Genomic DNA, 14617 nt, shown 5'->3' with positions numbered 1-14617 from the left:
TGCTAAGCAACTCGGTAAGACCCTGTCTCTAAATAAAATACAAAATAGGGCTAGGGATGTAGCTCAGTGGTCAAGTATCCCAAGTTCAATCCCCAGTACAAAAAAAAAAAAAAAAAAAAAGAAGAAGAAAAGAAAAGAACTGCCATCCAGGTCCTTTCCAGTGTCTGATCTAGGATCTGTGGATGCCTTTACTGCTGGAATGATTCAGCCACCACGACTCTGGGAAGCCGGATGAATTAAGGCACTATTTAGGTGACTTGTTGCCCACTTGATCAAGAAATGAAGACAGCCAGGGTGACAGCTCCAGCTCCAGCGGCCACAGCCCTCCTGGAGTGGTCTTTAGACGCAGACTCAGCTCTCCAGTGCCAACAGTGCTAGGGAAGGGGGAGAGTGAGCCGAGCACACTTGCCTCCTCTGCCCTGTTTGGACTTGGCACTGGGTCTGCCCAGTAGCCACTTCTGCCTACTCTGGCCCTTGTGGAGAGACTGAGGTTGGTGCTTTCGGGAAGTGGCTCAGAGGTGCTGAGACTGGATGGTGAGCCTGTGGGTACAGACCCTCACCACGGAGGAAGGCAGGGACGTGCAGAGAGACATGCACCAGGGAGCCCCAGGAACCTATCGTGGGCCTAGGCAGCGACTCCCTCATTGGCTGCCTCCTACCTACAGCATCAGCAAACAGTGTTTGTAATGGTGATCAGGCTGTGCACAGTTTTGACCCTAACCTATCACTGCCCAGCTCTCCATTCACATGTCCACCAGCACTGCGTGAAAGTTCCTGGTTTCCCAAGTCCTGCCAACATTGGGGCTTGGGGGGCATTCTGTTTTTGGCCAATGTGACATCTTGGAAGGGTGGAACCGAGGTTATTTTATCTCTATTTCCTTGGCTAGTGAACCGGAGAGTTTTGCACTTGGTTGTTGGACATGTACTTTCCCCTTTCCTTCCTCCACCTCCCCTTTGCCTATTGTCGGCCTTTTACATTTTGATTTGTCTTAACTTTTATATATTCTTCATACTAAGCCCTTATCTTTTTTGTTTATGCTTCAAATATCTGCTCCCAGGGTAACATGTGTCTTTTAGTTTTGTTTATGATGTTTTGGGTCCTTCAGGTGTTTTTACTTTTGTGTAGTCAAAATTACTGACTTTCTCCTTCCTAATTTGTGCTCCTCAAATCTCATTTAAGAAATCTTTCCCTATCCTGAGGTTGAAAAGACATTTTCCTATATTTGGTCTAAGGTTGCAAAGTTTCATTTTTTTTTAAAAAAATAATGATCAGGTCTTTAATCATGACCTAGAGTTTATTTTGATGAATAATCTGAGAAAGAACCTAAGCTGCTTATGACAGGCAGTTTGGGATCGTGAACTGGGACTTTTCTGCTATTTATTAGCAGAGTAACCTTGAGCTCATTTATCTAGCTTCTTCATGCTTCAGTTTCCTCATATGTAAAATGAGGACAATAATCTTATCCATTTGATAAGGAGAATTACATTCAGGCCTTAAAATGCTTAGAATAGTGCGGGTTTCTACGGTCAGTACTCAATAGATGGCTGTTAACATTTTTGAGCACAAGTTGTTTTTTTTTTAATTTGTTCTAATTACTTATACATTACAGTAGAATGCATTTCAATGCATCATACATAAATGAAGTATAACTTCTCATTCTTCTGGGTGTACATGATGTAGAGTTTCACTGGTTGTGTAATCATATACACACATAGGGCAATAATGATTCATTCTGCTATCCTTCCTACCCCCTTAAGCACAAGGGTTTTTTTTTTTAGTTTTAGGTGGACACAATATCTTTATTTCATTTTTATGTGGTGCTGAGAGTCGAACTCAGAGCCTCATGCATGCTAGGCGAGCGCGCTACCACTTGAGCCACATCCCCAGCCCTTAAGCACAAATTTTAATGAAGTCAGGATTACTAGAACTTATGTGGCAAAGTCTAACATCCCTGAAAAACTGAAAAATTGTCAGAAGACTATGAAGAGAATCAAAGCACCCTCCTAGTCACCAGTAGGAGTGTGTGTGCCCAAACCACCGAGAAGCAATTGGAGAGCAGCTGTTTTAGTACATTTACTATCTTAACAATGCGATTTCACACCATGCGCTGCATTGAGAATATAATCACCAAATGAATGAAGTTTCTGCCTGAGTGAGTAGAAACTTGATGGTACACAAATAGTCACAGTCACATGGTCAACATCAGGCTGCACAAGGCTTGTCACCCTCTATGCTACTGACATTTGGAGCTGAATGCATCCACGTTTCTGCATCTGTAGATTCAACCAACTGTGGATGGAAAATATTTTTCTAAATGTGTCTGTAACTGAACATGTACAGATTTCTTCTTTTGTTGTTATTCCCCCAAACAGCACCTTATAACAACTACTTACCCAGCATTTGCATCGTATTAGATATTGTGAGTAATCCAGAGATGACTAAAAGCACATGGGAGAATGCACATGGGTTATATACAAGTACTTCGCCAACTTATATAAGGGACTTGAGCATCCTTAGATGTCCCAGCACCAATTCTCCCTGGACCTGAAGGGATAATTGTAATCGTAAGCCATGGGGGCTCTTCTGGAGGGGTAGGGGCACTGGGGATTGAACTCGGGGGCACTCAGCCACTGAGCCACATCTCCAGCCCTATTTTGTATTTTATTTAGAGACAGGGCTTCACTGAGTTGCTTAGCACCTTGCTTTTGCTGAGGCTGGCTTTGAACTGGCAATCCTCCTGCCTCAGCCTCCAGAGCCGTTGGGCTTTTTAGGATGTTAGCAGCTTCCCTGTCCTACCACTGGCTACCATAATACTGTTTTTTCCTCACTGTGACAACAAAGAGTGTCCCCTGACATTGTCAAGTGTCCTGTTCTGGGGGGGGAAATGGCCCCTGTTTGAAACTGCTGAACTAGAAGGCAGGTCAGCTGCCAAAGCCCCATCAAAGAGAAACAGCCTGACAGTACCAAGAGGCCGAGGAATCCTGGGGAGGACTCGGGGCTCATTTGCCCTCAAAAGATGAGCTGGAGCACCCGGTGAAGACATCTGGGGCTCTGTGACACTCCAGGTGGAGGGAAAGTCCAGGAGTAGACTCAGAGGCCCAGGGAGGCATGACATGGTCCATGCACCTGGGACTGTGGCTCTTGGTGAAACTGCTCAGCTCAGGAAGAACAACAAGCTTTTTTAGAAAGCATTTTCACTTAAATAAAATTAATTGAATTGTTAATTGCCTGAACCTTCACACACAGGCTATTTTGTTTGGGTTTTGAGGCAAAATGCTTGCTATTTCTAGTGCTCAAGGCTGAGAAACAGGCCCTGGTGCAGGGAAGGGCCTGGCCTTCTAAAGACCGGCTCAGCCCAGAGGCTCTCTGACCTTCTCACCAACCACGGTGAGGAGGGAACGACCTTCCAGGGCACTCTCCATCCTGCTTTATGCCTTGTCCAACCTTGGCTTCTGAGTTCGTGGTCCTATTGTCCAGTGTCTGGTTTACCCAGGGCTCAAACGCCTGCCGGGTGTTTGGTCCTGGAGCTTAAAGAGGGAGACTGCGACTATGTAACCCAAGTAAGTGGCTTTTGGAAAATCTCTCTGCAGTTGCTGTAAAGCGTAGCTCTTATGGGCTGCTGGAGTTGACTCTGAGGGATCTGCCATCTCTGGAATCGACAGTTCTCGCTCCTAAAGCCCTGAGGAGGGTAGGAGATGGTCTCTGCTAACACTCTGTCAGCTTCTAGGTAGAGGGACTATGAATGAAAAGACACCAGGCCTGTGGGAAGCAGGTGGAGGAACCTAGGTTGAGGGAGAGGATGGTCGACGCTGCTCCTGTGTTAGGATGAAGCCCTAAGGGTCTTAGCTACCAGTGGACCTGGGCACTAAGGCCCAGCCCAAAACCTTTGCTGATCTCCAGCCAAAGTACTGCAGAAGTTATTTTCTTGAGCTCTGAGTAAACACCTCAACCCTGTGGTGATGGAATTGTGTCCCCTAAAAGAAATGTTCCAGTCCTGACCCCCGCACCCATCTGTGTGAGTTTATGTGGAGTCTTTGCAGATATTGTCAAGGTAAAACACAGTCACACTGGTTTAGAGTGGGCCACAAATCCAACCACTGTGTCTTTATAAGAGAAGGGAGTGGGGAGACATAGATACAGAGAACAAGGTCACATGAAGACAGAGATGGAGCTTAAAGTGATGTTGCTGTAAGCCAAGGAACACATCAGAAACCAGAAAGCAGCAAGGAACTGTCCATTCCTGGTGCCTTCAGAGGGATTGTGGCCCTGGCTACACCCTGATTTCAGACTTGTAGCCTTGTAGCAAACTGGTGTTTCTAGGCAAAATAAATGATAGCAATGCAACCTGTTTTCTTTTTCCTTTCTTTCCTTCTTTTTTCTTTTCGTTTTTTGGTACTGGAGATCACACCCAGGGCCTCATGCATACTAGACAAGGGTTCTACCACTGAGCAGCAGCCCTAGTCCCAGCAATACAACTTGTTAATTGCACACAAAATACCATTTAAAAGCCCTACCCATCTCCTCATTCAATGAACAAGGGATAGGAGTAGAAAAACATAAAACTGTTCACCCTCAGAACTGTGAGAGAATGCTCTTCTGTTGTTTTTAGTCACCTGGTTTGTGGTCATCTGTTATGGCAGCCCTGGGAAATGAGTGTGCTTCTCCACCTCAAAACTCCTTCCCTCAGAGCTCTGAGCTGTGGGAACCATCCAGTCCAGCTGAGCACACTCCTGCCGTGCAATGGGAAGCCAGGAGGGGCAGCTGTGGAGTGGCCCCTGGACCTGAAGCATTGGCTGGCAGGCCAGAGAGAGTTGTGTGTGTGCCGAGGAGTGGGGGTTGTGCAGGGAGAGGGACGGGGTGGTGACATCTCTCTGGTTACTTCCCATAAGCACCTGTGGCCCTTGCCACAGGGTCAGGGAGGACATGGATATCTGTTTCTGTTTTGTTTGATCTCAGTGACTAGGAGATAATCATCTGAGTAATAATGAAACGTCCCTCATGGTGAAGTTAGAAGTACATCCCGCCACCCAAGGATCTGTCTATTCCTGGTGCCTGGGGCTGTGGTATGTGCCAGGCCATTTTCTACTATATGTGAGGCACTACCTACATGCCAGGTGTGCTGAGGTGAGTCTGATGAGGCACCTGTCCCCAGGAAGCTAGCACTAGCCCTCTGCCACCTGATCCACTAAGGTGGCACAGACCACCTTGATGAGGCAATTCCATCGACCCTGCTTACACCATATCAAAGAAGCTTTAGCAAAAGCTCGTCTATCTGTGGCCATTCCAAAGACATTGGAACTGTTTTCTGTAATGACAAGTGAGTGATTATGTGGCAGAGAGTGCATGACTTTTTAGAATTATTGTTGGGATGCCCGTTCTGTGTTTTAGCACTGCACCAAATGCAGTGTAAATGGACATTATTTCTCATCTCTGGGAAGCCTGCTTTGATGGAAATCTGGGCCTGGGGGTACGTGTGGAGCAGATATTGAATGAATCATGTTCAGTGCCGTCCGAGGAATGTGGAGCTGGTCCTTGGCCAAGATCCTTCATACAGCTCCCAGAGTTACATTTGCAACTATCCCAGGGCCTCTTCCTCCCTAAGAAACATGCTCAAATTTTTTGCCATCCAACAAATCGAACCTGAGATTCTTAGTGTTTGGTGTCCTTCCCGTCCCTATCTGCTCCTCCTTTTGGCCTTCATTTCTCTTTGAAGTCCTCTGCCTCCGTGAGACCTTCACATGGCTCTCCCTTTGCATCTTCCTGGTTGCAGATCTTCATATGCCTTTGCTCTTGACTTAAAATTTCTGGCTCGAATCCCAAACTCTCTACCAGATCAAGGAAACGATACAAAACAAAACATTTGTTTCAGGAACCAGAGGTCATTGTGGTCTTGTTCTAGATTCACAGCAATTTTCTAACTTCTCCTTTTATGCGAATTCTCTTTGCTAGTGTGTTACTCCATGTGCAATTGTGTGTGTGTGTGTGTGTGTGTGTGTGTGTGTGTGTGTGTGTGTGTTTGAGAGAGAGAGAGAGAGAGCACGCAAACTGGTGTTTCTAGGTAAAATAAATAATAGCAATGCAATCGGTTTTCTTTTTCCTTTCTTTCCTTCTTTTTTCTTTTCGTTTTTTTGGTACTGGAGATCACACCCAGGGCCTCATGCATACTAGACAAGGGTTCTACCACTGAGCACCAGCCCTAGTCCCAGCAATACAACTTGTTAATCGCACACAAAATACCATTTAAAAGCCCTACCCATCTCCTCATTCAATGAACAAGGGATAGGAGTAGAAAAACATAAAACTGTTCACCCTCAGCAGTTCCCCTACTCATTGTCCTGTGTGGGCAAAATTGTTAGGAATAAAGATTACCTCATGAGCAAGAAGAGTCCCTGAGGTTACTTGCTTTAAAGAGACAATTTTGAAAATGAAGGGGATCTCCACATTCTATCATTTAACAACAGGAAGCACAAGCTTCTCTCAAATTTCCCATCAAAACAAGTTTTCGTAGCAACAGTCACCGAAAGGTAAGACTTCTGTGATTTCGATTTTACTGTCTGTTATGCATTCTTTGTGACTCAACCTAAATGGGTAAGAAATGTCAAACTTGAGATTAATATTTTTTATGATGAGTGGAAAACAAAGATGAAATATATCTTCCAGTAACAAAAGAAAAACCAATTTGTTAAAAGAATTTGTGAAAGTATGATTGCTGACTCTACATAAAGTTTCTCTCTTATTTATCCTTTAATTGTCTGATCAAAATCTTTGAAAATTCAACTGCTAAGAAAAATTAAGCTGAAGTTTCACAGTGAAGTTATAATTGACAAGCAATTTTAGACTCAAAATGACTATTTTTAATCCCCCCCCCACACACACACATACACAATCTGACTACCCACAGCTGACTCAATTTTTTCAGCTTTAGTTGGTAGGAATTATCACTGATGCCTGGTTTAAGAGTTCCCCTAAGCCTTGTGAAGTGGGACATGCCTGTAATCCCAGCAGCAGAGGAGGCTGAGGCAGGAGGATCACAAGTTCCAAGGCAGCCTCAGCAACTTAGCAAGGCCCTAAGCAACTTACCAAGACCCTGTAAAAATAAAAAATTAAAGAGTTGGGCTGAGGATGTGTTTCAACTAGTTAAGCACCTCTGGGTTTAATCCCCAGGACAAAAAAAAAAGTTCACCTAGCCACTTGGGCTGTGGTTTAGCATGTGTGAGGTCCTGGATTCAGTTCCCAGGGAAAAAATAATTCACCTAAAATCTAGAGAAAGCAAAATCAAAGAAACAGGAGATGTGGTCACTTTACCCTAGATATTGGCAGGATTACCACAGATCCCTGGATCTCATCAAGGATACTTGATAAACACTATGATTATACTCATTTTCTCATGAATGTAACCATTTCCATGCAAATGCTTGTTAAAACCAATTTCTCATAATTTGCAATTAAGCATAGCTTTTCCTTGAAATGCTTGATTCAGAAATCTTTACTGTTTTGATTTTTCCCCCACTGAATGTATTAATTTTTATTTTTTTATTCGTGTGTGTGTGTGTGTGGTGCTGGGGATTGAACCCAGGGCCTTATACATGTGAGGCAAGCAGTCCACCAACTGAGCTACACCCCCAGCCCAACTTGAATGTATTAATTTTGAGTTTCTTGTCAGAACAATATTTTTTCTCACTGCTGCCATCACATACAACTAACATTTCTCTCTTGCTCATTTATTCGTTCACACTATATTCTAGAATTTTCTAAATGGAGGATATTTTTATTTTTACATTCAGGATTTCTTATCTAATTAAGGTTTTTTTTCTATTGATGGCCAGAAATTATGTACACTAAATGGAGAGACATCTGCTCTGGGCAGTACAGTGCACTGAATATTCTGAACCGTAGCCACCACTCCCCCATACAATACCCTCATGCCAAGTATAATACAGCTAGCACACTTTCAAATGCATTAATGAGATTGCAAGTCAGGGACATATCTTACAAACCAAAAAATATAAAGTGGTAAACAAACTATGAGCCAAGGTGGCCCTGTGTGTAGAGCTGGGGCCTCAGGTCACCCTGGTGAGGGCCAGTGATAAAGGTGAAGTGTTGGACCTGAAGGAGTTGGGAAGGTAAATCTAAGATTTCATATAAAGCAAAGGGACTTGAAGGGCTCACCATCAGAGAAAGACTAGGCTAGGAAAAAACCATTTGCAGGAGTTGTCCCCAGCTCTGCAGTGATGGGGGTAGAGATGGGGACCTTAATAACAGACCTTTTTTTCTGATATTTTGCCAACTCTCAGCTGAGGAACCCAGACCCCTCTGGCCTTCTGTTTCTGTGTGCTTTGGCGATGCTGGGGGTGGGCCAGGGTGGACGACAGGTGCACAACATGGCCAAGACTTCCATCCATGACCCCTGGTCTCCAACATGCGCAACTGGCTTTCACCCCAGAAGGGCTGATGGCATGAGGATCAGGCCTGGGTTGCCCAGCATATCCCCTGCTCACGATCTGGAGCTTTAGGTGTGTATGTTCAGGGCCTCCTGGCACGTTCAAGCCCCCAGAGCATTCCCGTCTGAACTCTGTGCCCTTTCCTGACCCCCATGCTTTAGGGCACCACCCCTGGGTTGACAGTGCCAGTTCTGAGCCCCAAGGTAGTGTCCCTGAAGGTTTTCTATCAGTCGACCTTCCTTGCCGAGTTCCTGGGGCCTCTCTCGGACCCTGAAAACAAGTGTGGCAGTGATCCCTTCTGCTTCTTCCTGGGGGCACCCTGTCACCCCTGAACAGCCCACCTGGCAGCAGGGTTTCCACCACCTTCCCACAGGGCCTCTGGTCTCTCTGAGCAGTGCCAGTTGCCCTCCCCAATGTGTCTGGTGGTTTGGGCTCACCTCTTGGCCAGTGTCTGGGACTTAGAATGGTTCCTCCACCTGGAACTCGCTCCACCCCCTGCCTTCCTCAGAGCCACCAACATGGCTGTCTTCCTGGAACTTGGAGGGGAGCACAGGCTGGCAAGTGGACGCCCCCCCCCCCGTTGCCCTCTGGAATTTTGTGTCTGTCTTTTTGATATTCTAGTTGCTGTGCTTTGTGTCTTAGTGACCGTAGCGCTCCTCTTGTCATTCATGGCAGAGTAAAGGCTCCAGAGTCATGGCTAGTGGGGGTGCCATGACCCACCAGGCACAGAACAGGCCCGAGGGGCGGTCCCTGGCCTAGATTCATCTTGGTGTCAGTGGGGCTTTGCGCAGGTGTCTTGCTCAGAGAAGGCATGTGTTATTCTGTATTCCACTGGATTTAGGATACATAGGTATATTTAGATCATAAGCTGGAAGGGAAAGAGAAAAGTGGCCCCCCACCCCCACTCACTGGAGACCCTGTGAACACACATAACTAACCCTAACTGAAAGCAGTTGGCAAGAGGCTGCAGCTCACAAGTCCATGGGGGCATGTGTGAATGTCATCTGCCTAAAGAGGATATTGATGGACACTAAGAGCTAATGGCCCCTGCTCAATATGAAGTCACAAATCGTGAGCGACCCTTCTGGACCCTGGCCCTACTCCCAGCTTGGTGAGATTAGCTTTCTTGAGACTTGAATGATGCCAGCGGCCACCTCTCTGGTTGGCTTTCTTAGCCTCATTCACAGCAAGGATTTGTTTTGTTTTTGTTTTTGTTTTAAACACAACTCTGTTTTTGAACTCATGTGCACTTTCCCCTGATGTGAAATGTTTGCAAGATCAGATGTATTCATGTTTCCTAAACGACTCATTTTAGACCATTTTGCAAACAGAGGAATTGGCTCATTGTTCCTGGGGACAGTGTGTTTTCTGCTTTGGCTCTATTCCGAAAGAAGGCTTTATATTTGAATCCTCTAAGGATAAGGAAGTTTGTAGAGTTTGTTTTCTGAAAAGAATGGTGAGGGATGGGGAGGTAGAGGGAGCACTGAGACGATTCAAAATACAAGTGTGTTCTGCAGCTGAAAACATACTCTTTTCTTTCCTTCCTCCCTACCAAGCCCTCAAAATGAACTCAGCTAATGTTCAGTAATAGGAATAAATAACACTTCGTGAGCATTGTCTCTAGGTGGGGCCATACCTCATCTGCCAATCAAACCTACCACTTCAAAAGAGTGATTCTTTCTGTATTCCTTCAGCTCAAGAAATAGTCAACAGCTGGCCTCAGACAATACAGCTTCCCAACAAGAGCTGGGATGTCACACAAGAAAAGCTTTGCAAGGCAGAATGACCAGTGACGCTTGTTGAAAACACAGATTCTTGCCACCACCACCCCCCACACCCCATCATGCTTGATTCCGTTGTTTCCTGATGGGGCTCAGGAATTTGTATTTTTAAAACTTTCCTGCCTCATTTTAATGGGCAGCCTGAACATACAGCATCTCAAGGAGATAGGACTTCTGCAGGCAGGCCAGTGTCCAGGTGAGGGTCCACTTCATAAGAATCAGCTGATGGATGTGAGGAAGTTCTGCTTAGAAAAAGAAAGAAGGAGGTGGTTTCGAATGGCTCACCCAGTGCTGAGTGAGACACCAATGGGTACCTGACGTTTTCCAAAGAAACCAGAAAGTGGTTTTGGGCTGGCAGCAGAGTTAAGGACCTGAGGACTGCTGGTGTTGGGGGGAGAAGGGCTGTTCCTGGAGAAGGGGGGCCCAGTTACCAATGAGTGAGTTGAAATCCAGATACGTAAGCAAAAGCATCTGGACCGACAAACGAGGCAAGGCACCGAAGATAGCAGGAAACAGTTTTATTTGGCTGCAGCCAGGTTCAGAGGGTACAGCCTTTGCTGAAATCAATCAATCCCCTGAACCCGAGTTCAGGGAATTTCAGAGTTTTCCACTCAGTGTGTAAGGGGAGGGGCACAGTCTGCAGAAGTTCACATAAAAGCAGCTATTTCTTTCACTGTTCTGGGCAATTGACTCTTCAAGGACAACACCTGAGAAGGGGAGAGCTTCTTCTCCCCTGTCTTTCCTCCCCCTGCCAGCTGTTACCATGGAGCCCAATTGCAAACTTATCTTAAAAATGTAGACATCTCTGTGAAGCCCCAGCTCAAAGCCAGAGGCCTTGTTTGCACATTTCTTCAAAGTACTATACTGGATATGCTTGTGAAAACTAGTAAGGGGGTGTCCAGCACCTGGAGTGCTAGTGTCTTCTTGGCCAGGGTGACAAGAAAATAGGAAGTCTATCTACATTGGACTCTTTTGCAGAGACTCTTTTTCTGACCGTCCTAAAATCAGCCATGGTGAAGAGGGCTTTTCTGTGGAGAAAGGGGGTGCCCACTTCAGTGGCACCCCCTTTCTCCACAGAAAAGTCTTAACTGGGCTTCTCCAGAAATCTTCACCATGGCTGATTTTAGGACTGTCAGCAAAAGAGTCCATTGTAGATAAACTTCCTATTTTCGTGTCGCCTTGTTTTACTTGGCCACTGGCCGAGAAGATACCAGCACTCCAGGTGCTGGACACCCCTTACTAGTTTTTCACAAACTTTTCCAGTATAGTACTTTGAAGAAATGTGCAAACAAGGCCTCTGGCCTTGAGCTGGGCTTCACAGAGATGTCTACATTTTTAAGATAAGTTACAAATGGGCTCCATGGTAACAGCTGGCAGGGGAGGAAAGAAAGGGGAGAAGAAGCTCTCCCCTTCTCAGGTGTTGTCCTTGAAGAGTTAACTTGCCCAGAACAGTGAAAGAAAAAGCTGCTTTTATGTGAACTTCTGAGCCCCTCCCCTTACATGCTGGGTATAAAACTTTGAAACTCCCTGAACTCGGGGTTCAGGGAATTGATTGATTATAGCAAAAGCTATACCCTCTGAACCTGGCTGTAGCCTAATAAAACTGTTCCCTGCTATCTTCGGTGCCTTGCCTTGTCTGTTCCTACAACACAATGGGATTTTTTTTTTTTTTTTTTTGTGAACATCTTCCTCATTCCACGTCATTCCCCGTCGAGGCAGGAGAGACTTTCTAACTAACTCTTTTTGCCTCAAACTCAACTAAGAGCATGCCCTTCATTTTGTTTGCAAGAAGATAGGAAAACTGCTGAACATGGTGGACAATGCAGGGAGTTTATGCTATGCCAGGCAAACAAAGGTGGACTCTCAGCCTCCAGCGTGGTCTGGAGGGGCACTGAGTGACAATAAGGAGATGAGGCTGTCTCCTGAAGCCCTGTCCTATGTGTCTGACTAAAGACTGAGTTGGTGGCCGCAGGAGGTGTCAGTCAGCTCTCCTTCACTGTGACAAAAATACCTGAGAAAAACAACTTAAAAGGAAGAAATATTGAATTTGGCTTAGAGTTTCAGAAGTTCTAATCCATGTTGCTTCATCCTGTCGCTTTAGGCCTGTGGAAAGGCAGAACCTCATAGCAAGAAGCAGATGGCAGAGCAAAGCCACTCACTTCATGTAGCCAAGAAGCAGAAAAAGGGGATGAGGAAAGGGATTAGGAACAAAATAACAAAATCTACCCTTCTCCAAACAAAGTATTTCAAGTGAGTTTATACCTTTAGATCCACAAACCCATGATGATAGAAGTCTGGCCAATTACTGTACCCTTAAGGTATTTTTGTATTGTCCCAGTGCCAAGTACTTAGCTTCTTTCTAATAGTGTTAATCTCTTCAGAAACCACATTCTCCTTTGTCTCAACTTTAAATGTTATAAATGTTAGAATTTCACACATTATAATGAAATTCTAGAATGCCAAAGACAAAGAAAAAACCTTAGAAGTAGCCATTCTTTTCAACAAATGGTGCAAGTGGGTGTTCATCAGCAAATATACACAAGCTTCAGAAATGGATTAAGAACTGTCAAACTACTAAAATTTTAGAAAAAAAATTTGAAATGTAAGACTTATGAAAAACTTTTAACTTTAAAAACAAAAACTTCTGGAGCGAGGACTAGGCTGAGTTCTTATTTTGGGCACAATCAGCACAATCCATCAAAGTCCTCCCAGGGGATATTATCAAAAGAAAACTCCCTCTCCATCCTGTGAGGCTGCTTCTTATAATAAAAATTTCTACAAAGGATTGGGGCTGTAGTTCAGTGGTAGAGCACCTACCTAGCATTTCTGAATCCCTTATTGATCCCTAGTCCTGAAAAACAAAACGAACGAAACACAAAGCTCCCTGAACATCAGCAAAATTGAAATATATTGTTCTGCAAAGACTGTTAAGAAGATTGACAGGGGCAATAAAAAGACAAACCACACAAAGAGAGAAAATATTTGCAAATAATATATGACAAAGAATTAGTATATATAAAGAACTCTAAAAACTCAAAAGTAACCCTTACACACTCAATCCAAATAGCATAAAGTGACATTTTACCTAACAGGATATGCAGATGGCAAAAAGAGTACAAAAATGTTCATCATTAGCAATTAAATGGATTAAGATCCAAATCTCTCTCTCTCTCTCTCTCTCTCTCTCTCTCTCTCTCTCTCTCTCTCTCTCACACACACACACACACACACACACACACACACACACACACACATGCATCCTCCTTATCAGGGTCCCTAAGGTAAAACAGTGACTACACAAAATGCTGGTGAAGATGAAGAGAAACTGGATTGCTTTGTGCATTGCTGCTAGAACTGTAAATGGGTTTATAACCCACTCCTGAAAATAGTTCAGCAGTTTCTTAACAATCTAAATGTACAATTACCATATGACCTACCAATTGCACTCCTTGGAAGTTATCCAAGAAAAATGAGGACTATGTTCACACACAAACAACAGCAGCTTTATTAAAGTTCCAAAGTGTACCTATTTTCCCATGAGGAAGAATGGCATCATTTAAAGATACTAGAAAAGGAGGGCAAGGAAATTTTTCAGCAATTCAAAGAAAGTAAACTCAGAATGGCTCATGTAAAGGAGATGTTAAGAGAAATATATGAAGAGCTGAAGGATATAGGCCACAGACCAGGCCTTTGGAGACACACTGCACAGGATTGAATCCACGCAGCTGTATGTAGCCCAGCCTGTGAGTACAGAACTCAGCGCAGGGCCCACCACTGGAATAATCGACAGGCTCAACTGCTTCTGAGTTATACTCCTCTGTTACTCTGTATCCAAGAGAGTCAACAGTTATGTCTTCCTGTATGGAGAGTTGAAAGCATGACTGTTGGGTGTGATCCTCAAGGTGCCTCCTGGATCACTCCAACATCAGAATGCTTTCTTGTCAGGGTATTCAGAATTTTGCCACTGGAAGATATTACTGGGAGGTGGATGTGGGAGACTCTTGGAAGTGAGCTTTTAGAATCTGTAATTATTATTGGAAAGAGAACAGGGATGACAAGATGGATGAGGTGGAGGGGCTCTTTCTCCTTGGGTATGTTAAGGAGGGTACCGTTACACTCTCTACCACCTTCCCTACTTGTTCTTCAGTATGTACCAAGGCCCTCTGGCCAAATAGGAGTATTCCTGGATTGTGAAGGTAGAATCATAAGGTTTATTAACATTACTCAAAGTTCCCTGATACTCAGTATTCCTTCCTGTTCCTTCTCCCCATCTCAAGCCTGTCTTTTGCTGTAGACATACTTCTGACCAGACATACATAAGGACTTGGCCCCTATGCTTTATGGGAAATCCAATGTCTAAGGAAGCCCTTTTCCTTAGGTCCTATCAAACATGA

At 44.6% G+C, this 14617-nt stretch overlaps 1 pseudogene; it reads left to right on the top strand.

The window, feature by feature from the left end:
• The window catches only part of LOC101974263 (tripartite motif-containing protein 51 pseudogene), a 19241-nt pseudogene extending 4624 nt beyond the window's left edge, over nt 1–14617 (top strand).

This window comes from Ictidomys tridecemlineatus, chromosome 8, assembly GCF_052094955.1.
Source record: "Ictidomys tridecemlineatus isolate mIctTri1 chromosome 8, mIctTri1.hap1, whole genome shotgun sequence".
Lineage (NCBI taxonomy): Eukaryota > Metazoa > Chordata > Mammalia > Rodentia > Sciuridae > Ictidomys > Ictidomys tridecemlineatus.
This window is presented reverse-complemented; position numbering and strand designations above follow the sequence as displayed.